This window comes from Phyllobates terribilis, unplaced genomic scaffold (assembly GCF_046119375.1).
Source record: "Phyllobates terribilis strain yellow unplaced genomic scaffold, ASM4611937v1 Scaffold_4__5_contigs__length_816908805, whole genome shotgun sequence".
Taxonomy (NCBI): domain Eukaryota; kingdom Metazoa; phylum Chordata; class Amphibia; order Anura; family Dendrobatidae; genus Phyllobates; species Phyllobates terribilis.
In genome coordinates this window covers 230,088,730-230,112,456 of record NW_027362764.1, presented here as the reverse complement: position 1 = coordinate 230,112,456, position 23,727 = coordinate 230,088,730, and the positions used below count along the sequence as shown (strand labels likewise).

The 23,727-nt window shown below is 44.0% G+C and overlaps 1 protein-coding gene across 6 annotated transcripts in view; it reads right to left on the bottom strand.

Moving 5' to 3' along the window:
* The window catches only part of ULK4 (unc-51 like kinase 4), a 988,030-nt gene that overhangs the window by 254,694 nt on the left and 709,609 nt on the right, over positions 1 to 23,727 (bottom strand). The window lies entirely within an intron of this gene.

Sequence of the window (23,727 nt, the reverse complement as noted above, 5' to 3'; positions counted from 1 at the left end):
CTGTTAGGTGGATTCATAACTGGCTTAGTGATCGGACTCAAAGGGTGGTTGTAAATGGCTTCACATCCAGCTGGATGAATGTCTCAAGTGGGGTACCACAGGGCTCCGTCCTGGGACCTGTATTGTTCAACATCTTTATCAATGATTTAGATGAAGGAATTGAGGGTAAACTGATTAAATTTGCTGATGACACAAAGCTAGGAGGGATAGCTAATACTAGAGAAGAGAGAGAGAGGATTCAAAAAGACCTAAATAAACTGGAGCAGTGGGCAGCAACCAACAGAATGGTTTTTAACAGGGAAAAATGCAAAGTACTACATCTGGGCAATAAAAATGAAAAAAGCATATACAGAATGGGAGGAATAGAGCTAAGCAACAGTACATGTGAAAAAGACTTAGGTATACTAATAGATCATAGACTGAACATGAGTCAACAGTGTGATGCAGCAGCAAAAAAGGCAAATACAATTCTGGGATGTATTAACAGAAGCATACAGTCTAGATCACGTGAAGTCATTATCGGTCTTTACTCCTCTTTGGTCAGACCTCATCTGGAATACTGTGTACAGTTTTGGGCACCACATTTTAAAAAAGACATCGACAAACTGGAGCAAGTTCAGAGAAGAGCGACCAGAATGGTGACTGGTCTGCAAACCATGTCCTATGAGGAACGGTTGCAGGATTTGGGAATGTTTAGCTTGCAAAAAAGAAGACTGAGAGGAGACTTAATAGCTGTCTACAAATATGTCAAGGGCTGTCACATTGTAGAAGGATCATCTTTATTCTCACTTGCACAAGGAAAGACTAGAAGCAATGGGATGAAACTAAATGGGAGGAGACACAGATTAGATATTAGAAAAAACTTTATGACAGTTAGGGTGATTAATGAGTGGAACAGGCTGCCACGAGAGGTGGTGAGTTCCTCTTCAATGGACGTCTTCAAACAGAGGCTGGACAGACATCTGTCTGAGATGATCTAGTGAATCCTGCTTTGAGCAGGGGGTTGGACCAGATGACCCAGGAGGTCCCTTCCAACTCTACCATTCTATGATTCTATGATTCTATGATTCTATGACTTGCCTGTCCATTTTGTAATGAGGATAAAAGTTCTGCATCGGAGATAAAAATACCCCGATCTACTGATTGGTGCAGGTCCCAGTGGACAGACCCCCACTGATCAGCAAGTTAATACCTATTATGTGGATAGGTAATAAAAAGGTTGTCAATTGAAAACAAGTATAAAGAAAACCTACTACTTTTGTGTAAAAAGGATAATCTTGCATATAATTGATGCCAATGCAAAAATTAAAAATGTTGCACATAATAGATGGACATATTGATGACATTCTATCTATTAGCAATAATCCCTTCACTTCCGCACATCTTCTCTGCAAGCAAGCGGTACACGATGAAAAAATGTAAAGCATAATAGAAAACAGGTTCTAATTGAATCACCTGAATGAAAATCGATTAATTTTGTACCAGGCCTGCGTGTCAGCTCTTGTAATATGTTAGCAGCACACTCCTTTCATTGCTCTATGACAGGTGTTGCCTTTGCTGCATTTTCCATCTGTAATGACTTTCAATGTCATTTCACCTCACTCGCTCTTAGCAGCCTCTTCAGAACTACTCTTCTGTATCTCTTTGCTGATTGGATTTTCATTCTCTGTCCTCCAAACATATTGTTACAAGAAATTGCAGTCCTGCTATGTTCTGGCTTTTTTGAAAATAGTCCAATTCTAATGGTGTTTGTTTCCTATTAAGGCACAAGTGCACTTTCAACACTCTCGGCACCTCCATAGCATTCATCTGAAATCCATCTCAAATAAAAGGACTAAATACAAAGTGTAAGCTACACTTATTTTCTGTGTAGTCAAGATGGAAATATCTGGCATAGTTCTTTTTGTTGCACGCTCCTCTCTTTTCATTTGGAAAATTATATATATCATACATTTTCTTTATTATTTTTTTATTATGTTTCTAATATCTATGTGGAAAGTACTGCGTGATTAGCATTAGTAAAATTTACTGAAGTTTGTTGAATTAAAATAGTACATCAATCTAGAAACACCTGAATTTGGCACAAACAGCCAGTACCTAACAAACCTAAAAGGTAAAACCATAGATGGGGTTGGCCATGTAGCCAAATGGCCACATGATTTTGAAACATGATCATGCCATTGGCAGTTGCAGATGGACAGAACCTTGACTGCGCGACCAACAACACGTCTGGTTTCATCTAAAGTGTATTTAAGTAACTAGCAGTGCAGTGTAGGAGAATAGTGATAAGAGAATTCAGTGCTGATATAACCAATTTATTACTCCAAAACAGCACCTAAAGGTCCATTAGATCGATCGGGAAAGAGCGTTCTACGGAAGGCTTGTTTAACAAACATCGGCCAGTCTTAACAGGCCGACAAAAGGCTCATACATTTGTCAATGTATGTTTGTCTCTGCAGCACATCATCTATCAATATTAACAACTGCTCGTTGAAAAGTGCAGTTGGCCGGCCTTAACAGGCCATTAAACAACCACTGATTGTATTGCATGTAGCCGATTGGCGGTTATTTAACTGTGGCTGCACATGAAAATATGCTCTAAATCGGGACACAATCAAACAAGCATCTAGGGCACCTGGCCAGAGGTCAGGTGTTAACGATGTCATGCCTACAGGTTTGTATAGCAAATACTTCCAACTGCTATTACTAGTGACCACAAGTACTATGTCTGATAACGTACTATGCAAGTCAGTGCTTTGGTTCACATAAAATTTTTTACACAAGGACCGATGGTCTGCATGTAAATAATTGCAGTTTTCTGGATCAGACTCGCCCATTTTAAAAAAATAAGTCAATTGATGTGTAAAAAACGGATCACATACATTACAACTATAAAGATAAGAAACCGTATTTATCATTTATTAAATTGTTCAAGTAAAAAACGGACACCATACGGATGTAAAGAACGGACACATGGATGGCATATGGACGTAAAATACGGACACAGAGATGACGCACTGATAGCATACAGATGAGAATACAGATGAAAAATAGTCATTTTTTTCTGTATATAAAACAGACGATTTTGCATACACTCGTGTGAGCTCAGTCTTACATGTATAGACAGCTTTATCATGTATAGACAGCTTTATAAGCTTTATAGACAGCTGTCTTACATGCATAGACAGCTATAGTGGTTATAGTGGTTAGTCATTAACAGATGGTAAGAAGCTGACATTGGGACACAAGTAGGAGAATCCGATGTGTGCAGTAGCAGATTACAAAAAATTGTCTTGTTTATAAAGAAAAGTAATTTTACAAATTATATTTTGGATTAAAGGGAATCTGTCAGTAGGATCAACCATCCTAAGCTGTTTATATGGGCATGTAGGTCAAATAAAATTTAATAAAATTCTAATTTGATATCTGCAATCCGATGTTTTATTCCAGTGTGATCTGTAATGACTGACACTCTGCTCACATGCTGACACACAGCTCTACAGTGAGATCAGAACTAACACAATAAAGCTAACACTGTAATAAGACAAAGTTCACTTCTGTTGTACTAACACATGTGCCCTCTCATAGTGCTTCAAGCACCACTCCAGCGGTTTTCTTTTTATTTCAGCGATAGAGTGGTGCTACTAATGTAAGGCCCCTGCACCTAGTATTAGACTCAACACCAGCTGTTTTCAGCTCTTCCCGGCGCCACTCCTGTCTCGTGCCACCATCATGTGCCATCAACTAATGACTTACCGGAAGTCAGAGGTAAAGGACACAATCTCTCAATACAAGTCTGTGAGAGCCAGAACGAGGCTTTCTTGGACTTGCATTGAAAAGTAACTTCCAGCAGGCTTCAGAAAACACTGGTGAGATCCAGAAAGTCACAAACTGTTGGAGACTGACAGGAGCGGCGTGGAAAATAGATGAAGATAGCGTCTGGCACGTATAAGACTAGGAGCAGGGACCTTACCTTAATAGCATCACTTCAGCGCTGCAATTAAAAAAAAAACTGCTGGAGTGGTGCTTTTAGCTTCCATCTCACAGGCAGCCAGTGTGGGGGAAGGGACAGTACAAGGGACAGTACAGCAGAGCTGCCAGCACTATGAGAGGACAACTGCTGTTGCAAATGTCTGTAGTGAAACAAAGTTCACTTCTGCTGTACTGTGTTAGTCCTCATCTCACTACCGAACCGTGTGTGATTATGAAAGTAAAATATCAGCCATTACATGTCACACTGATATCACCCCCTTTCATTAAAATAAGCCACGGAGACAGATTCTCAAGGAGATCAGTATCCGACTCATAAATCTTAACACCTCATTTACATATAATAAAAACAGATATCCTGGGAATACGACATTGAATCACAGATATCAAGATATCATTTTATTCAAATTTCTATGACCATCATGCCCACATGCCCGGCTTAGGAGGGTTGATCCTACTGACAGATTACCTTTAGGATCATTAATCAAACAATTATCAGTCAGATGTGGCAAGTTACAGGCATTTTGTCTGCAATTAGAATAATAGGGTCTGCTTTTTAGTTATATTTCAAGAAACAGCACTACAGTACTATTGTCCATTGGCAGTTTATTGTATAGCAGCTTAGCTCCAATCAAACAATCAATCTGTCAATAAAAGAAGAGAGGGAATAGCTAAGCACATATTCCACAGACACTGAGTGGCCACGCATCGTATGGCATATTGGACCTTTTGTGGATTTTAGAACCTCAGCAATTCTATACCATTTAGTGTTGAATTAAGATGCAGGAATATTGGATTGTGCAGGCAGGATAGTGTCTAGTAGCTTGTTTAAGGGTCGACATTGACTTTTAGGATTGCTACTTCCAATAGGTGGCACTAGAGTTCTTGTCCTCTTCCTCTCTGAAGAGACAATTTGCAAATTAGACAAAGGCACTGACATCCTCTGAATAGATGCCAACAGATGCCAAATTCTGACCTTTCCTTCCATAAGCAAGGTGCAATAGAAATCTGGATTAATCTGACCTTGCAATACTCTTTTGCCAACCGGAGTCTTGTTTTTCTGTTTGCTTTAGCGCTCACTCAGAAGTCCGTGATTCTTCATGATCGCAAAAGCCAGTCTGATTTACATCAGCGCTTTGGATCTGATTTCATCAGTGTTTGGTCAGTGTATCAGTTTTTAACCATCAGTGTTCATCATATGCAAAAAATAATTAAATAAAAACTGCAAAGCTTCTTCTATCCATTGTAATGTTAATCACGGACAGCACACAGATTCAGCACTAATGCCACCTGTATGTGGTCCATGATTTTCACAGACCCAAATACTTGTACGGGTAATTTTGATCCGTGTCTCCAAACAATATGATGTTATTGCATATACATGGTTCACATAAAACACGGACATGTGAATAGCGGCAAAGATTATAATGGGTATGTATTCTACGCGTAAAACCACTGGATGAGGTCACATTCTGGCAATTCAGCTGATTTTCGGCACTTTTAGCCCATCTGTGCTAAGTAACGACGAGTTGAGTGTGTTCAGTTATGTTAGATGGAGGACCAGCATTGCTTGACCGTGCACCACTTCTTCGTCGGAATCATTCCAGACATTTTCCTCTGATTTCTTTCGCTGGCAAGTTATTTATGTCCACAGGGTCTCCTTACACTAGATATTTCTTTCTCGATGACACCATTGTTAACATTGTTTCATGAGAAAACCCACAAGTTTGGAAGTTTATGAAATACTGGTCCTGGCAAGTTTAGCGACTATTCTTTGATTAAAGTTGCTCAGATCACTCGATTTTCTCATTCTAATGTAGATTTACACCAAAACAGACCTGCAGAAATTGTGATCACATGATTTTATGCTGCATTCTAGGATCACATGTGTAATTGACCATTCAGTGTAAAATAAGGCAAGGCAGTATTTTATATACTAAATATGCAAAAACATATATACTAAATATGCAAGAACAGAAAGTGACAGTAAGGTTTTAGAAAGCTAAAATATAAGAAAAGGAAGTGTCAAGAAACAGTGTTTGATGCATAAGTAGAAGCTAGTGGTAAGTGGACAGCAAATTATCTAGAAGTATAATGCCTAACAGTGACGTCAAAATTGACGTAGAGGTGATAGAAAAGTCACCTGTTAAATTGTTAAATGGAAATTTGTATGACAAATGGCATGCTTTGGCTGTAGTTCCTTAGCAAGATAAGGTATATCTGCTAGGATGAAAAGCTTAATATAGGATTACTATGAGCAAATAAATGTTGATCTTAGATGTGGTTAACAAGCATGCAAACACAGCAGCAAAACAGCTAGTAAGCACAAAAATAGACGTTGGCTGACTATCGCCTCAGGGAACAGAATATATTATATAAAAATAATTTTCAAAAAAGCTGATGGAGATAAAACTACCTTAAATACCACATTTCTTCTGTATGATTACAACAAACAAGATTACTTATCCATTGTAGAATCTCAGAAAGAAAATGTTAAAACTTTTTCCCCCAAAAAAGATGAAAAATAAAAACATTTTTATCTATTTGACAGCTGCATTACAGAATGTCGAACAGTCATCTATACTTGTTACCTAAACAGTTACGTACACATGTCATACAGTTGTGGTCAACATTAGGCACCCATGAATATTAAAGAAGCACTTCTGATAATTTTTTAATTTCCTAAACTTGTATAAATATTAGTGTAGTGTTAATATATGCAGCAATCGCCGTCTTCTCTGGCATCCATCGCCATTCTGTGCTTCTTCTGAGTCACGTGACGGAAATTCACACTCTCCGGATCACAAGGCACTCTCTATGACCCTGAATGAAAGCCTATGGAGTGTCAGTACAAGGCTCCATAGGCTTCTTTTGTAAAAGAGATTTCCAGCACATAAATAGAGCTAAATGTGATCTAAAGAGTCTGAATTTCCAACATGACTCAGAAGAGGAGCGTAAAGACGCTGGATACCGGAGAAGACAGCAATAGGTGAGTATATTACCATACTACAAAATGTTACTGCACTAACATATACAGTACAGACCAAAAGTTTGGACACACCTTGTCATTTAAAGATTTTTCTGTTTTTTCATGACTTTGAAAATTGTACATTCACACTGAAGGCATTAAAACTATGAATTAACACATGTGGAATTATATACTTAACAAAAAGTGTGAAACAACTGAAAATATGTCTTATATTCTAGGTTCTTCAAAGTAGCCACCTTTTGCTTTGATGACTGCTTTGCACACTCTTGGCATTCTCTTGATGAGCTTCAAGAGGTAGTCACCGGAAATGGTCTTCCAACAATCTTGAAGGAGAGATGCTTAGCACTTGTTGCCCCTTTTGCCGTCACTCTGCGGTCTAGCTCACCCCAAACCATCTCGATTGGATTCAGGTCTGGTGACTGTGGAGGCCATGTCATCTGACGTAGCACCCCATCACTCTCCCTCTTGGTCAAATAGCCCTTACATAGCCTGGAAGTGTGTTTGGGGTCATTGTCCCGTTGAAAAATAAATGATGGTCCAACACAAAACTGATGGAATAGCATGCCGCTGCAAGATGCTGTAGTAGCCATGCTGGTTCAGTATGCCTTCAATTTTGAATAAATCCCCAACAGTGTCACCAGAAAAGCACCCCCACACCATCACACCTACTCCTCCATGCTTCACGGTGGGAAACAGGCATGTAGAGTCCATCCGTTCACCTTTTCTGCATCGCACAAAGACACGGTGGTTGGAACCCAAGATCTCAAATTTGGACTCATCAGACCAAAGCACAGATTTCCACTGGTCTAATGTCCATTCCTTGAGGTCTTTAGCCCAAACAAGTCTCTTCTGCAAGTTGACTGTCCTTAGCAGTGGTTTCCTAGCAGTTATTTTACCATGAAGACCTGCTGCACAAAGTCTCCTCTTAACAGTTGTTGTAGAGATGTGTCTGCTGCTAGAACTCTGTGTGGCATTGACCTGGTCTCTAATCTGAGCTGCTGTTAACCTGCGATTTCTGAAGCTGGTGACTCGGATAAACTTATCCTCAGAAACAGAAGTGACTCTTGGTCTTCCTTTCCTGGGGCGGTCCTCATGTGAGCCAGTTTCTTTGTAGCGCTTGATGGTTTTTGCAACTGCACTTGGGGACGCATTCAAAGTTTGCCCAATTTTTTCGGACTGACTGACCTTCATTTCTTAAAGTAATGATGGCCACTCGTTTTTCTTTACTTAGCTGCTTTTTTCTTGCCATAATACAAATTCTAACAGTCTATTCAGTAGGACTATCAGCTGTGTATCCACCAGACTTCTGCACAACACAACTGATGGTCCCAACCCCATTTATAAGGCAAGAAATCCCACTTATCAAACCTGACAGGGCACACCTGTGAAGTGAAAACCATTTCCGGTGACTACCTCTTGAAGCTCATCAAGAGAGTGCCAAGAGTGTGCAAAGCAGTCATCAAAGCAAAAGGTGGCTACTTTGAAGAACCTAGAATATAAGACATATTTTCAGTTGTTTCACACTTTTTTTGTTAAGTATATAATTCCACATGTGTTAATTCATAGTTTTGATGCCTTCAGTGTGCATGTACAATTTTCAAAGTCATGAAAATACAGAAAAATCTTTAAATGAGAAAGTGTGTCCAAACTTTTGGTCTGTACTGTACACAGTTAGGGAATACAAAACATCAATGTGAGAGCTTAAGTACAGCATTTAAAATATCTCCTGAAATAAAGTCCTGAGTGAAAACACTTGGATATGTACTTTCCAAAAAAATAAAGGAAAAACTACCAGTCCAGTGTTCTCTTTTTTTTCCATTTCACTATTGGTTAGGTATCAGTAATGTACAGTTATGCTCAAAAGTTTACATACCCCGGCAGAATTTTCCTTTCTTGGCCTTGTTTCAGAGAATATGAATGATAACAAAAAAACTTTTTCTCCACTCATGGTTATTGGTTGGCTGAAGCAATTTATTGTCAAACTACTGTGTTTTCTCTTTTTTAAATCTTAATGACAACCAAAAACATCCAACTGACCCTGATCAAAAGTTCACATACCCCAGTTCTTAATACCGTGTATTGCCCCTTGCCCCCTCTAACATCAATGACAGCTTGAAGTCTTTTGTGGTAGTTGTAACCAATAACCATGAGTGGAGAAAAAGTTTTTTTGTTATCATTCATATTCTCTGAAACAAGGCCAAGAAAGGAAAATTCTGCCGGGGTATGTAAACTTTTGAGCATAACTGTACATTCTGTGTGTGTAGGAAACTACTTACAGGTAGCGGCCTTCTTTCTTTTCCAGAACAGCTCATCTCCTCGACTACATAAAAGCAGTTGTGACTAGCAGGGTCACTCCAGTGTTTGCTGTATAACCAGGATTCACTTTCTCAATATAAGTCTATGGGGCTACACTCTTTTATTAAGAAAGAAAGTAATGTTTTTTTCTTAGGAAAGAAAGTAATGGTTCACAGTGTGAGTTGGCCAGTCAGCGCTGCAAATGGTGAAGAGGAACTGGAGCAGCGCTAAAAACGGGAGACCAGAAACCCAGAAAATATATTACGGATACCTAATCAATAGTGAAATAAAAAAAATGGGACTCGGGAGACAAAAAATTATCCCAATGCTCATAACTTCATAAACTTTTAGGATAATATGAACAGTACTGTTTTCCATCCTCACAGTAGTTGTAATTCTGTGAAGCAGGAGCTGCGCGTTGGTACTCCCCGTCCATCTGGGACTTTACGTCACACATCCAGGGGCGTGGCCTGCTCCTGGCTACTAGAAGCCCCCTAATACCATTTGCTTGTATTCAGTCCAATATCAAGCAAACAGCCGTGTGGCAGAAGAATAACAGAGCACATCACTAGGAAAACAACATCCTCACTGTCAAAAATGGTGGTGGAAGTATCATGCTGGAATGCTTTTCTTCAGCTGAGAAAGGGAAGCTGGTCATAGTTGATCGGAAGATGGATGGAGCTAAATACAGGGCAATCCTGGAGGAAAACTTGTGAGAGGCTGCAAAAGACTTGAGACTTGGGTTTAGGTTCACATTCCAACAGGACAACTACCCTAAACACACTGCCAGAGCTACAATACAATGGTTTAGACAAAAGCATATTGATGTGTTTGAATTGCTCAGTCAGGCTATGTGCCCACGATGCAGAAATGAAGCAGAAAATTTCTGCAGCATTTCTGCATCTCCCTGGCAGAAAAAACGCATGCAGATTGTGCATGCGTTTTTCCTGCGGAATACATGCGGATCCACATGCGGATTCACTTGCGTTTCCGCATGCAGATTGACAAGCGCTTTCCATGCGATAGCATCACTTGGAAAGTGCTTGACAACTAGGTCACACTATATAAATCCATGCAAACAGCATGGATTTATACAGTGTGAACCGTAAAAATTAAAACAAATAAAGCTATACTCACCCCCGAGGCCCCGGCGTGGCTGCAGCGCTGCTTCCTGGCTGGTTCCTGGCTGCCGGCATATCGCGAGACAGAGCGGTGAAGGGCCTGCGGTCACATGACTGTGACGTCACCACAGGTCCTCAAGCGATGCTGGCATTCAGAGAGAAGCCGCCGGACAGGTGAATATAAACTTTATTTGTTATTTTATTCTTTTTTTACAGGTAGAATGGTACCCAGGTCTGGATGAGAGTTTCCTCTCCTCCAGAACTGGGTACCATCCGCACATAGAAACGCATAGAAGCCGCTTGTAAAAATGTACAGTCGCGGTTTCTATGCGTCTCAATGCAAGTCAATGGCGGGAGTTCCGCTGCGCTTCCGCAAAATTAAATGACATGCTGCAGATTTTTGTATGCAGCATAAACGCTGCGGAAAAATCCGCAGCATGTGCATAGAACATGCGGAATCCCCTTGGGGACCATGGGGTGAGGATTACCTAGCGTTTCACAAGCGTTTATGCTGCGGAAATTCCTTGAAAAACGCTACGTGGGCACTCAGCCTCACAGTCCAGACCCAAATCCCATTGAGAAAATTGTGACAAGACTTGAAAATTGCTGTTCAGAGAAGATCTCCATCCAATTTCACTGAGCTAGAGCTAATTTGCAAGGAAGAATGGGCAAAAATTTCAGCCTCTAAATGTACAAAGCTGGTAGAGACATACCCCAAAATACTTGTAGCAGGAATTGCAGCGAAAGCTGGTCCTACAAAGTATTGACTCGTGGTTACTTTGTGTTGGTATATCATATAAAATGGCAATAAAATACACTGCTCAAAAAAATAAAGGGAACACTTAAACAACACAATGTAACTCCAAGTCAATAACACTACTGTGAAATCTACCTGTCCAGTTATGAAGCAACACTAATTGTGAATTAATTTCTCCTGCTGCTGTGCAAATGGAACCGACAACTGGTAGAAATGATAGGCAATTAACAAGATACCCCCAATAAAGGAGTGGTTCTGCAGGTGGTGACCACAGACCATTTCTCTGTTCTCATCCTTTTTGGCTGTTGTTTTGGTCACTTTTTCATTTTGCCATTGCTCTCACCCCTAGAGGTACAGTAGCATGAGGCACTGTCTACAGTAAAACCCACAAAAGTTGCTCAAATAGTGCAGTTCATCCAGGATGGCACATCAGTGCGAGCTGTGGCAAGAAGGGTAGCTGTGTCTGTCAGCACAGTGTCCAGAGCATGGAGCAGATACCAGGAGATGTGGAGGGAGCCATAGGAGGGCAACAACCCAACAGCAGGACCGTTACCTCCTCCTTTGTGCAAGGAGGAAAAGGAGGAGCACTGCCAGAGCCCTGCAAAATGACCTCCAGCAGGCCACAAATGTGCACGTGTCTGCACAAACGGTTAGAAACCGACTCCATGAGGGTGGTATGAGGGCCCGACGTCCACAGATGGGGGTTGTGCTCACAGCCCAACACTGTGCAGGACGCTTGGCATTTGCCACAGAACACCAGGACTGGCAAAGTCGCCACTGGCGCCCTGTGCTCTTCACAGATGAAAGCAGGTTCACACTGAGCACATGTGACAGATGTGACAGAGTCTGGAGACGCCGTGGAGAGCGATCTGCTGCCTGCAACATCCTTCAGCATGACCGGTTTGGCAGTGGGTCAGTAATGGTGTGGGGTGGCATTTCTTTGGAGGGCTGAACAGCCCTCCATGTGCTCGCCAGAGGTAGCCTGACTGACATTAGGTACCGAGATGAGATCCTCAGACCCCTTGTGAGACCATATACTGGTGCGGTTGTCCCTGGGTTACTCATAATGCAGGACAATGCCAGACCTCATGTGGCTGGAGTGTGTGAGCAGTTCCTGCAAGATCGAGGCATTGAAGCTATGGACTGGCCCGCCCGTTCCACAGACCTGAATGCGATTGAGCACATCTGGGACATCATGTCTCGCTCCATCAACCAACAGACTGTGCAGGAGTTGGCGGATGCTTTAGTCCAGGTCTGGGAGGAGATCCCACAGGAGACCATCGGCAACCTCATCAGGAGCATGCCCAGGCGTTGTAGGGAGGTCGTACACGCAAGTGCAGGCCACACACAATACTGAGCCTTATTTTGACTTGTTTTAAGGACATTACATCAAAGTTGAATCAGCCTGTAATGTGCTTTTCCACTTTAATTTTGGGGGTGACTCCAAATCCAGGTCTCCATTGGTTAATAAATTTGATTTCCATTGATGATTTTTGTGTGATTTTGTTGTCAGCACATTCAACTTTGTACAGAATAAAGTATTCAATGAGAATATTTGATTCATTCAGATCTAGGATGTGTTATTTGAGTGTTCCCTTTATTTTTTTGAGCAGTGTACATTTAGGTTTGTGGGTTGTAAGGCGGCGGTGTTCACACCGTGCAGTAACTGAGGAAGTGACCCGAGCAAGTCCAACATAAGCAGATTTTGTTCAGCAACTCACGGGTAAACGGAAAGTCCTCCAGTTCGCAGCTGGGTTAACATAAGTCCATAAACAACGGTTTCCGTGGGCAATGGCCGAGCCGGGCTGCTCAGAGCCTGACGGGTGGAGAGCCTTCCCAGGCGTGGGTTCAGCTATACACAGGCCCGCCTAGCTTTCCTGCTATGCTCCTAAGCAGGTCCCAACACTGAACAACATTAACCTTTAATGCAGGGTTTTTAAAGGACCTATGGCAAGAGCCACTGGAAAACCCGGGCTGGTGGGAGGAGGCCGCCCCACTGCCTTCCTGTAGCCTACTCCAAGAAATGAAGGCCCTGCCGGGTTTCACTTAATCTGCCTTAGCCAGAAAGCCTGACCAGGTCCAATGCTCACCTTCATTCCTGAATTGCAGCCGCAGCTGTGTCGGTGACTGCAATGCACTCCAACGGGTTTATTAGGTCTCTTTACACATTCTGGGGGATATATAACGTCCCTCGTATATGATCCCGGTCACTGCCTCACATATCCCCCCCCTCTGTTCAAACTTGTGGAGATGAACATTTGTCACCATACGGGGTGCCCGGGACAGGGCATCCGCGTTTGCCTGCGACTTCCCAGCGCGATGTTCTACAGAGAAACTGAAATTTTGCAGTGACAGAAACCACCTGGTGACTCGCGCATTCCTCTCCTTGGCGTTCTTCATCTATACCAAGGGTGAGTGGTCCGTCACCAAGCGGAACTGACGCCTGAGTAAATAATAATGTAGCGATTCCAAGGACCACTTAATAGCCAAACACTCTTTCTCTACCACGCTATTGTTTTTCTCTGCCAGGAGAAGTTTTCTACTCAAGTAGGTGACCGGGTGCTCTTCACCATTCACTTTTTGTGACAATACAGCCCCTAGGCCTACCTCCGAGGCATATGTCTGTACAATGAAGGTTTCCTTGAAGTTGGGGCTGATGAAGACCGGCTGTCCACACAGGGCCAACTTCATGGACAAACGCTTCTTCTGCCTGAGGGTTCCACTGAACAATTACCGATTTTTTTCCTTTCAATAGATCGGTCAGGGCCCCCATTCTCCCAGCAAAATTAGGTATAAACCGGCGGTAATACCCAAGGATGCCAAGGAACGTCCTCAGCTGTTTTGTACTTGACGGTTTAGGCCAGTTTTTAATGGACTCAACTTTATTGATTTGGGGCTTGATAACTCCTCGGCCAATCACATACCCCAAATATCGGGCTTCCTCTAGCACTATCACACATTTTTTGGGGTTTGCCGTTAACCCAGTGGCTCTGAGAGAATCCAGCACCGCTTGTACCTGGGATAGGTGCGTATGCCAGTCGGTGCTAAAGATGATGATATCATCAAGATACGCGAACGCGTACTCCTGATGGGGCTTGAGCACTATGTCCATCAGCCTCTGGAATGTCGCCGGGGCCCCATGTAACCCAAAAGGTAAGACCACCTAGTGATACAGACCCTCCAGAGTTATGATGGCGGTCTTTTCCTTGGCCGATTTCGTAAGAGGTACCTGCCAGTAACCCTTGATGAGATCGAGCGTGGTAAAGTACTAGGCCTGCCCCAGTCTCTCAATCAGCTCATCCACCCTGGGCATTGGATAAAGGTCCAACTTCGACACTTCATTTAATTTCTGGAAATCGTTACAGAAGTGTAACGATCCGTCTGGTTTCGGGATCAATACGATGGGCTAGCCCACTCACTCCGTGATTCCTCGATGACTGGAGCATTTGTTTTACCTCAGCCGTGATGGCTTGCCTCCGGTCTTCGGGTACCCGGTACGGTCTCATTCGTACGGTTGCAACCCCGGCTGAAGGTAGAGAACTTTCTGGCGGCATGCCCGGAGTGACGTCTGTAACTAAACACTCTTGATCTTTCCAAGGTTTTAGCAGGTTTACATGAAAAAGCTGCTCAGGTTTCCTCCTTCCGGGCTCATACACCCGGTAATTTACCTCCCCCACCTTTTCTCGAACTTCATATAGCCCTTGCAACTTGGCCATGAGCTTACTCTCGGCTGTGGGTACAAGTACTAATACCTGATCGCCCTTGTTAAAAGAAATGACCGTGGCTCTTTTATTATTATATGTGCGCCTCTGTGCTGCCTCGGCATCTAACAGATGTTCTTTCACGATGGACATGACCGCCGCGATCCGGTCCTGCATACTAGCCACGTCTTCAATTATATGTGTGGAGTCGGCTCTTGTTCCCACGTCTCTTTGGCTACATCCAACAAACCCCGAGGGTGTCTGCCGTACAATAACTCAAAGGGAGAGAACCCTGTGGAAGCCTGGGGTACCTCATGGACGGCGAACATCAAATAGGGTAGCAACATGTCCCAATCCCTTCCGTCCTTAGAAACCACCTTTTTAACATGGGCTTGAGGGTTTTATTGAACCGTTCTACTAGCCCGTCGGTTTGAGGGTGGTACACTGAGGTGCGCAATCGTTTTATTTTTAGCAGTTTGCACAGTTCCCTGGTCACCTTGGACATAAAAGGGGTCCCTTGATCCGTCAGGATCTCCTTAGGTAGCCCAAGGCGACAGAATCTGGCAAACAGCTCCCGTGCAGTTTCGCTGAGGTGTGGCGTAGCGGTATAGCCTCCGGGTACCGGATGGCATAGTCGACGACCACCAGTATATGTTGATGGCCACGAGTGGATTTTACAATGGGCCCTACCAAGTCCATTGCAATCCGTCCAAAAGGTACCTCTATCACTGGCAGAGGTACCAATGGGCTACGACAACTTGCGGTGGGTGTGGTCAGCTGAAATTCGGGGCAGTATTCGCAGTACTTTCGGAACTCCGTGTAAATCCCCGGCCAAAAGAACCGCTGCAAGATACGCTCTTGTGTCTTTTTAACCCCTAAGTGTCCACCGAGCAGGTGTGTGCCATCTCCAGAACCGTCCGACGGTACGACTGAGGTACCACTAACTGTTCCACGACCTTGTCCCTGATTTTGTCTACCCTATAGAGCAACTCACTGTTAACCACCATGCGTGGAAACACAGTATCTGCACCAGGCTGTTGAGCTACACCATTTACCTCTAACACCCTTTCCCGCGCCCGAGTCAGGGTGGGATCCTGTAGCTGAGCTGTCCCAAACGTGCCCCAGGACACTTCCAGCTCGGGGATCGATGGGGTCTCCTCGACCTCTCGTGCCAGCACCCCTAGGGGAAAACTATCGGGGTCACACTCTGTTCCTAGGTTGGACACCCCTACGGCAGGTACCCCTGACTCGGGTTCTTCGGATACAGCGCCCGTAATAAAGTTTACCTGGGGAGAGTGTTTTTTGTTTTTCCACGGAGTCCAGAACAGGGGCAAGTCTCTTCCAAACACAGTCCCATAGGGAAGAGTTTTTACCACCCCCACCACATGTTTCGTGTCCCCACATGGAGTGGACAAAACTACCTCCGCGGTTGGATATTTTCGGAGGTCCCCATGGTTACACACAATGCCGACTGTCCATCCTCTGGGGTTGTCTCCTGCCACCAGCATCTCATGTACCAAAGTCACTAGGCTCTCCGAGTCTAAGAGGGCCTCCGTTGGGTACCCATTAACCAGTACCTGGCACAGTTGGGGTTCAGTGTCCGGGGGGTCGGCACTCGCACTGCAGATGGTCTGGGTGTACAGTGAGACCCAGCGGTTATACCCGCAGTCCATTGGCTCCGTAGTCAGGGGGCAGTTAGCAACCAAATGTCCCGGCCCCTGACATCGCCAGCACCTAATGGTGGATGTACTGTTAGTTCTTGTGACCGTTTGGGAGGGAACCGGTCTCCTGCCACTCTCACTCCGGTGTACCCCTTCAGCACGGGTACGGTGCTGATTGTCCTCAGCAGAGGGACGCGACCCCTTTCCCGTTTCCTGGGTTGGCAGGGTCCGGCGTGACAATGTCGCGAGGGGGCAGAGTCCCGTATAAAGTTCTGAGTGACCGAGTACCGCTTGGTCAGGCTGACCACCTGGTCGAGGGTGCCAGGGTCCCCTTGCCCCACCCAACGTTGGATAGCGGCCGGCAGACTCCTCACCAGCCGGTCGACCACCACCCTCTCCACCATCTGGGCTGGAGTCAAAGTCTCAGGCTGGAGCCACCTCTTTACCAGCTGCAGAAGGTCATAAGCCCAAGACCGGACAGGTCGGGTCTCCACAAAAGCCCATGAAAAGACGCGCAGAGCCCTCACGTATGTATTGGCCCCCAGTCGGGCAAGGATCTCACCTTTGAGCCTCTGGTAGTCCTGGGCGTCCTCCCGACTGAGGTCGAAGTAAGCCACCTGGGCATTGCCGACCAAAATGGAGCCAACACTTCCGCCCACTGGCCGGCTGGTAGGTTTTCCCGCTCTGCCGTGCGTTCATAGATGGTGAGGAAGGCTTCCACGTCGTCCTCCGGTTCCATCTTCCTCAAGCTGAGCGAACCTTGTCCCGGGCCTCTCGACATTCCGGGGCTGGTGCCGTCGGCGTCTCCCGCAGAGCTGTGAGCTGTTGCATGATCAGCTCCTGCTGCTACCGCTGCGTGAGGATCAATTGCCTTAACAGCTCCTCCATTTTGTCCACGGGTTTGGGTTGAAAGCTGGCAGGTCGGACTGTGGTCATACAGCTGCCGGTGGGGTATGCCTCAGTCACAATGCCCGCATTCCCCACCAAGCTGTAAGGTGGCGGTGTTCACACCGTGCAGTAACTGAGGCAGTGACCCAAGCAAGTCCAACATAAGCAGATGATATTCAGCAACTCACGGGTAAACGGAAAGTCCTCCAGTTCGCAGCCGGGTTAACATAAGTCCATAAACAACGGTTGCCGTGGGCAATGGCTGCGCCGGGCCGCTCAGAGCCTGAAGGGTGCAGAACCTTCCCAGGCGTGGGTTCAGCTACAAACAGGCCCGCCAAGGTTTCCTGCTATGCTCCTAGCAGGCCCCAACACTGAACAACTCTAACCCTTAATGCAGGGTTTTTAAAGGACCTGTGGCAAGAGCCACTGGAAAACCCGGGTTGGAGGGAGGAGGCCGCCCCACTGCCTTCCTGTAGCCTACTCCAAGAAATGAAGGCCCTGCCGGGTTTTACTTAATCTGCCTTAGCCAGATAGCCTGACCAGGTCCAATGCTCACCTTCATTCCTGCATTGCAGCCGCAGCTGTGTCCGTGACTGCAATGCACTCCAACGGGTTTAATAGGACTCTGTATACATTCTGGGGTATATATAACGTCCCTCGTATACGATCCCAGTCACTGCCTAACAGGGTGTAATGAGAAAAAATGTGGAAAAGATCACTGGTATCAATACTTTTTCAAGACACTTTACAGATACAGGGTGGTCCAAAAGTAGGTGGAAAGAAAGTGTAATAAGGTTATGAAGGGGGAGATTTATCAAACATGGTGTAAAGTGAAACTGTCTCAGTTGCCCTTAGCAACCAATCAGATTCCACTTTTCATTCCTCACAGACTCTTTGGAAAATGAAAGGTGGAATCTGATTGGTTGCTAAGGGCAACTGAGCCAGTTTCACAGATCTAGTTTTCACAGATAGATCTCCCCCAAATCTGTTTTCTTTTCAGATAATTCAGATAACACATAATGGCAAATAATTTAAATACAGATCAAAGAAAATAGATTTTAACAGAGTATTGGAAATCTCAAAATGCTGAAACCGTTAGAGCAAATTGGGTTGAAACATTTGGTACTCAAGCCCCAAATAGACAAACCATGTACCACATTCGTGACAAATTCAATGCCACTGGCTCAATCCTTAATGCTCCAAAAACTGGTCGATCCCAAACAGTCTGTACAGAAGATAATAAACAACTTGTTGCTTAAACATTTGTTCAGAGTCCCAAAAAGTCCACCAGAAGAGCCTCTTTGGAATTGGGAATTTCACGAGCTTCTATCATGCGAATCCTGAAATCTATTGGGTGGAAAGCTTATCATCCACGTCTAATTCATGGTTTATTGGAGGATGATCCAGACACGCAGCTGCAATTTAGTGAGATTATGCTTAACCAAATTGAAGAAAATCCAGTAATTTTAAATAACATTATGTGGAGTGATGAAGCTTCTTTTAAATTATCCGGCCATATTAACAGACATAATTGTATTTACTGGTATAATGAGAACATGCATTTAACATTAGAGCAACAACTAAATGAGCCTGGTGTCAATGTTTGGGGTGGTATTTCAAGTTTTGGTGTTTTAGGACCAATATTTTTTGATGAAACAGTCACAGGAGATAAGTATCTCGAAATTCTAATGAATCAAGTTGTTCCCCAGTTACAGCAACAGCCTAATTCAAAAGACCTTTATTTCCAACAAGATGGGGCCCCTCCACATTATTCAAGAGTAGTCCGTGAGTATCTTGATAAAACATTTCCTAATAAATGGATTGGCCGAAGAGGCCCACTTGATTGACTTGCACGTTCACCAGACTTGACCCCAATGGATTTTTTCTTTTGGGGAGTACTCAAGGACAAAGTTTATAGTCGAAAAGAGACGCATTTCAAGAAATTAATACCCAAAGAGACTTGTGCAAAAAGGGTTGTCGAAGAGTAAGAGGCAGACTTCAAAGCTGTGCAAATTGTAATGGAAAACAGTTTGAGCACCTGCGTTGATAAAATTTAAGGGCTTTTGCATTATTGTTCAGAATAACATTTAATTGTCAATGTTATGCTTGTGTTAGTAAATATAATTTTATATATAAATCAAAATAAATGTTATTATTTTCTGGCCACCTACTTTTGGTCCACCATGTATATATCGAAGTCACCCATGTAATTATTCTGGAAACCGCATCACTTTTGTGTCAACTATATTATCTGCCCTCCTATAGTTTGGAATTGCAAATGTATTTATTTTTATTTTGGCTGTGTTGCACCAAAGCATTTATACTATGAATTTGTCTTTTTTTTTTAGCCATAAAAATGTCTTTGCATTTAAAAAACAGCAGAAAAGCACTAGTCACTGACTTAAAAAAAAAATCTTAAACAGTAAGGTGGCATTATCTGTATCCCAGAACATAAATGTGTTTGCTCGGCATTCAAGTGTGCAGCATTTCATCTTAGGAGTAAACATTTTGAAGCCTGAAGTGTATCCAAGAGAGCAGCTAAGCTGAAATATCAGCAATTAAATATATTTTCTTGGATGCATAGACTGCCTTATTTTGTGGCCTATTTGAATTGTTGGCTTGAGGGATAAAATAGGCTGAAATCCTTTTCGGACAATATAACTGTGGAGATGATGTCTTTAATCTGGCTGTTTAAGAAACAACCAAACAAAAAAACAAAACCCACATGCATCTTAATAGTTAGATTTTGTATAGGCTTTTTCTCTCCTCAGTAATCATGCTCACAGCAGTATTTTACCACAGATACAGTAGTATGGAGTCATAGAGTCTGTGGAGGTATACATACTCCTTCGGGTGCTATATAAACAGAGTCGCTCGGAAACAAAGCAAAGATTATGTTTTTCCTTTCATATTCATATTAAAAAAAACAATTCTGAATGCCTTTTTGTAAAATTTGAGGCCTATGGAGGAGCAATAAAGGCATTTTGCAGCTCTATGGGAGCCCTATTAAAGACTGACACAAGATGTAGTAATAATACAGATGTGTACAGGTATCCGTTAGTTAAGGCAAAATCAATATTTCCCAATGGAAATTGTTGGAAGTGACTTTGCAACCTTTATAAAAAAAAAAATCCAATATAAAAAATACGATGGCCATAAAGATGCTTGCAGCTTTTCTCCATAGAAAAACAGCGAAGAAGACGACTGAAGAGGAGTGAGAATCTTGTCATACAGCTCCTCACCTGATCATTTGCTACACTGCTCAAAAAAATAAAGGGAACACTTAAACAATTGCATATAACTCCAAGTAAATCAAACTTCTGTGAAATCAAACTGTCCACTTAGGAAGCAACACTGATTGACAACACGTTTTTGTGCAAATGGAATAGACAATAGATGGAAATTATTGGCAATTATCAAGACACCCTCAATAAAGGAGTGGCTCTGCAGGTGGGGACCACAGACCACATCTCAGTACCAATGCTTTCTGGCTGATGTTTTGGTGACTTTTGAATGTTGGTTGTGCTTTCACACTCTTGGTAGCATGAGATGGACTCTACAACCCACAGAAGTTGCTCAGGTAGTGCAGCTCATCCAGGATGGCACATCAATGCGAGCTGTGGCAAGAAGGTTTGCTGTGTCTGTCAGCGTAATGTCTAGAGGCTGGAGGCGCTACCAGTTGACGGGCCAGTGCACCAGGAGACATGGAGGGGTCGTAGGAGGGCAACAAACCAGCAGCAGCAGGACTGTTACCTCCGCCTTTGTACAAGGAGGAACAGGAGGAGCATTGCCAGAGCCCTGCAAAATGACCTCCAGCAAGCCACAAATGTGCATGCGTCTGCACAAACGGTTAGAAACCGACTCCATGAGGGTGGTATGAGGGCTCGACATCCACAAATGGGGGTTGTGCTCACAGCCCAACACCGTGCAGGATGCTTGCCATTTGCCACAGAACACCAGGATTGGTAAACTTGCCACTGGCGCCCTGTGCTCTTCACAGATGAAAGCAGGTTCAGACTGAGCACATGTGACAGAGGTGACAGAGTCTGGAGATGCCGTGGAGAGTGATCTGCTACCTGCAACATCCTTCAGCATGACCGGTTTGGCAGTGGGTCAGTAATTGTGTGGACTGGCATTTCTTTGGGGGGCCGCACAGCCCTCCATGTGCTCGCCAGAGGTAGCCTGACTGACATTAGGTACCGAGATGAGATCCTCAGACCCCTTGTGAGATCATATGCTGGTGCGGTTGGCCCTGGGTTCTTCCTAATGCAGGACAATGCCAGACCTCATGTGGCTGGAGTGTGTCAGCAGTTCCTGCAAGTAGAAGGCATTGAAGCTATGGATTGGCCCGCCCGTTTTCCAGACCTGAAGCACATCTGGGACATCATGTCTCGCTCCATCCACCAACCTCACGTTGCACCACAGACTGTCCAGGAGTTGGCGGATGCTTTAGTCCAGGTCTGGGAGGAGATCCCACAGGAGACCATCCTCCTCACGAGCATGCCCAGGCGTTGTAGGGAGGTCATACAGGCACGTGGAGGCCACACACAATACTGAGCCTCATTTTGACTTGTTTTAAAGACATTACATCAAAGTTGGATCAGCCTCTAGTGTGTTTTTCCACTTTAATTTTGGGGGTGACTCCAAATCCAGGCCTCCATTGGTTAATAAATTTGATTTCCATTGATGATTTTTGTGTGATTTTGTTGTCAGCACACTCAACTTTGTACAAAACAAAGTATTCAATGAGAATATTTCATTCATTCAGATCTAGCATGTGTTATTTGAGTGCTCCCTTTATTTTTTTGAGCAGTGTAGATTCCTGTGGGTAGTACATTATACTGACATGGCATTTGCCAGTGGCATACCAGCTCAGGGCATCTGGGGCATAAACCTCCAATTTTTCGGCCGAGTGCAAGTACCACTCTTAAATGGTTTTTAGTTCCTCAGTGACTTGAAGACATCACGTGTGATTCACTGGATATAAAGGGGTCATCCAACTTGTTTTTCTTTAATAAATGGCTGCCATTGTTCTACTGTAATGCAATAAATACTACTCACCTAGTCTTTTCCCTGATGATCCAGCACTGACCCTCCGGCAGAGCTCTTGGTCATTGTTTACCTGCTGGTGGCATGCAACTGCTGAAACTAATTGCTGGTTGGAGTGGTCATGTCCCACTGGCGGACACTGACACTGGAGGGCCCCTGTGCAAGAAATGTGCTTGGGGCCCCCTCCTTTCCATACCAAACATACAAAATATACATACATATTTACAGATGGAGCAATTGTTAACTTGATTTAGTCTCAGACGTGCTGTTTCATATACTGCGGATCTATTTGCAAAGTGCCACTATTCAATGGGGATACTCAGCATGTGGCATGTGTGCTATTTCCTGCACAGAATCCTCCTCAGCAGGTGACCTGTCACTAAGACAGGGCATTTAAAGGGGCTGTTCAGTACTTTAATATTGATGGCTTATACTTAAGATAGGTCATCAATACCAGATCCATACGGGTGTGACCCCCGCTGATCAGCAACCACCGATCAACTGTTCCCAGGACTAGTGGCGTCCGGAAAGGGCTCATTTGCGGAGCAATAGAGTACAGCTCCGTCAAATGTATAGTGTCCACGACTCGACTGGGTAATGCACATCCGACTCTATTCAAATCGAAATGGGTGCATCTGCAGTACTCAGCTTTGACCACTACAAAAAAATGACAGAGCTGTACGGTTCTGCTCTGCAACTGTGCAAATGCACCACCGCTAGCCATGGTCTTCTGCAGGTTGTGACCTGCCAGATGGTTCCAGTGCTTGCTGGGTGAGCTGGAGGTCACTTTTCAATGTAATTCTATGAGAGCCAAAACGAGGCTCATAGACTTGCATTGAGAGCTTGTTGTGACTACTACCTCAGACTTCCGGTCAATCAGAAGTCACGATCACAAGATGGACAATCGAGCTTGGAGCGGCACTGGAAAGAGCAGAAGACAGCGGCAGCTTAATATATTACTAGGGGCAGAGAACTTACATTAGGTTATACCACGCTGACAGTGAAATAAAATGCTGGGTTGGTGTTTTACAGAACTGACCGGTGACCATAAAATAGATTAGAGTTATCCACTGCCACGTCCAGCTGGCTTCTCCCAGAACAAATCCAGTTGATTGACAGGTACACAGATGAAAGATCTGTCATCTAGAGCAGTGTGGGGAGAAGCCGGCCTTTAAGCTATGTTTTCTCTGAAACTCTGCATTGTTTCAGAAAAAAAATATATCTGACTGCAAACACGCCCGTGGTCTGGTCAGCATGAATCAAATGGCAGGTTCCC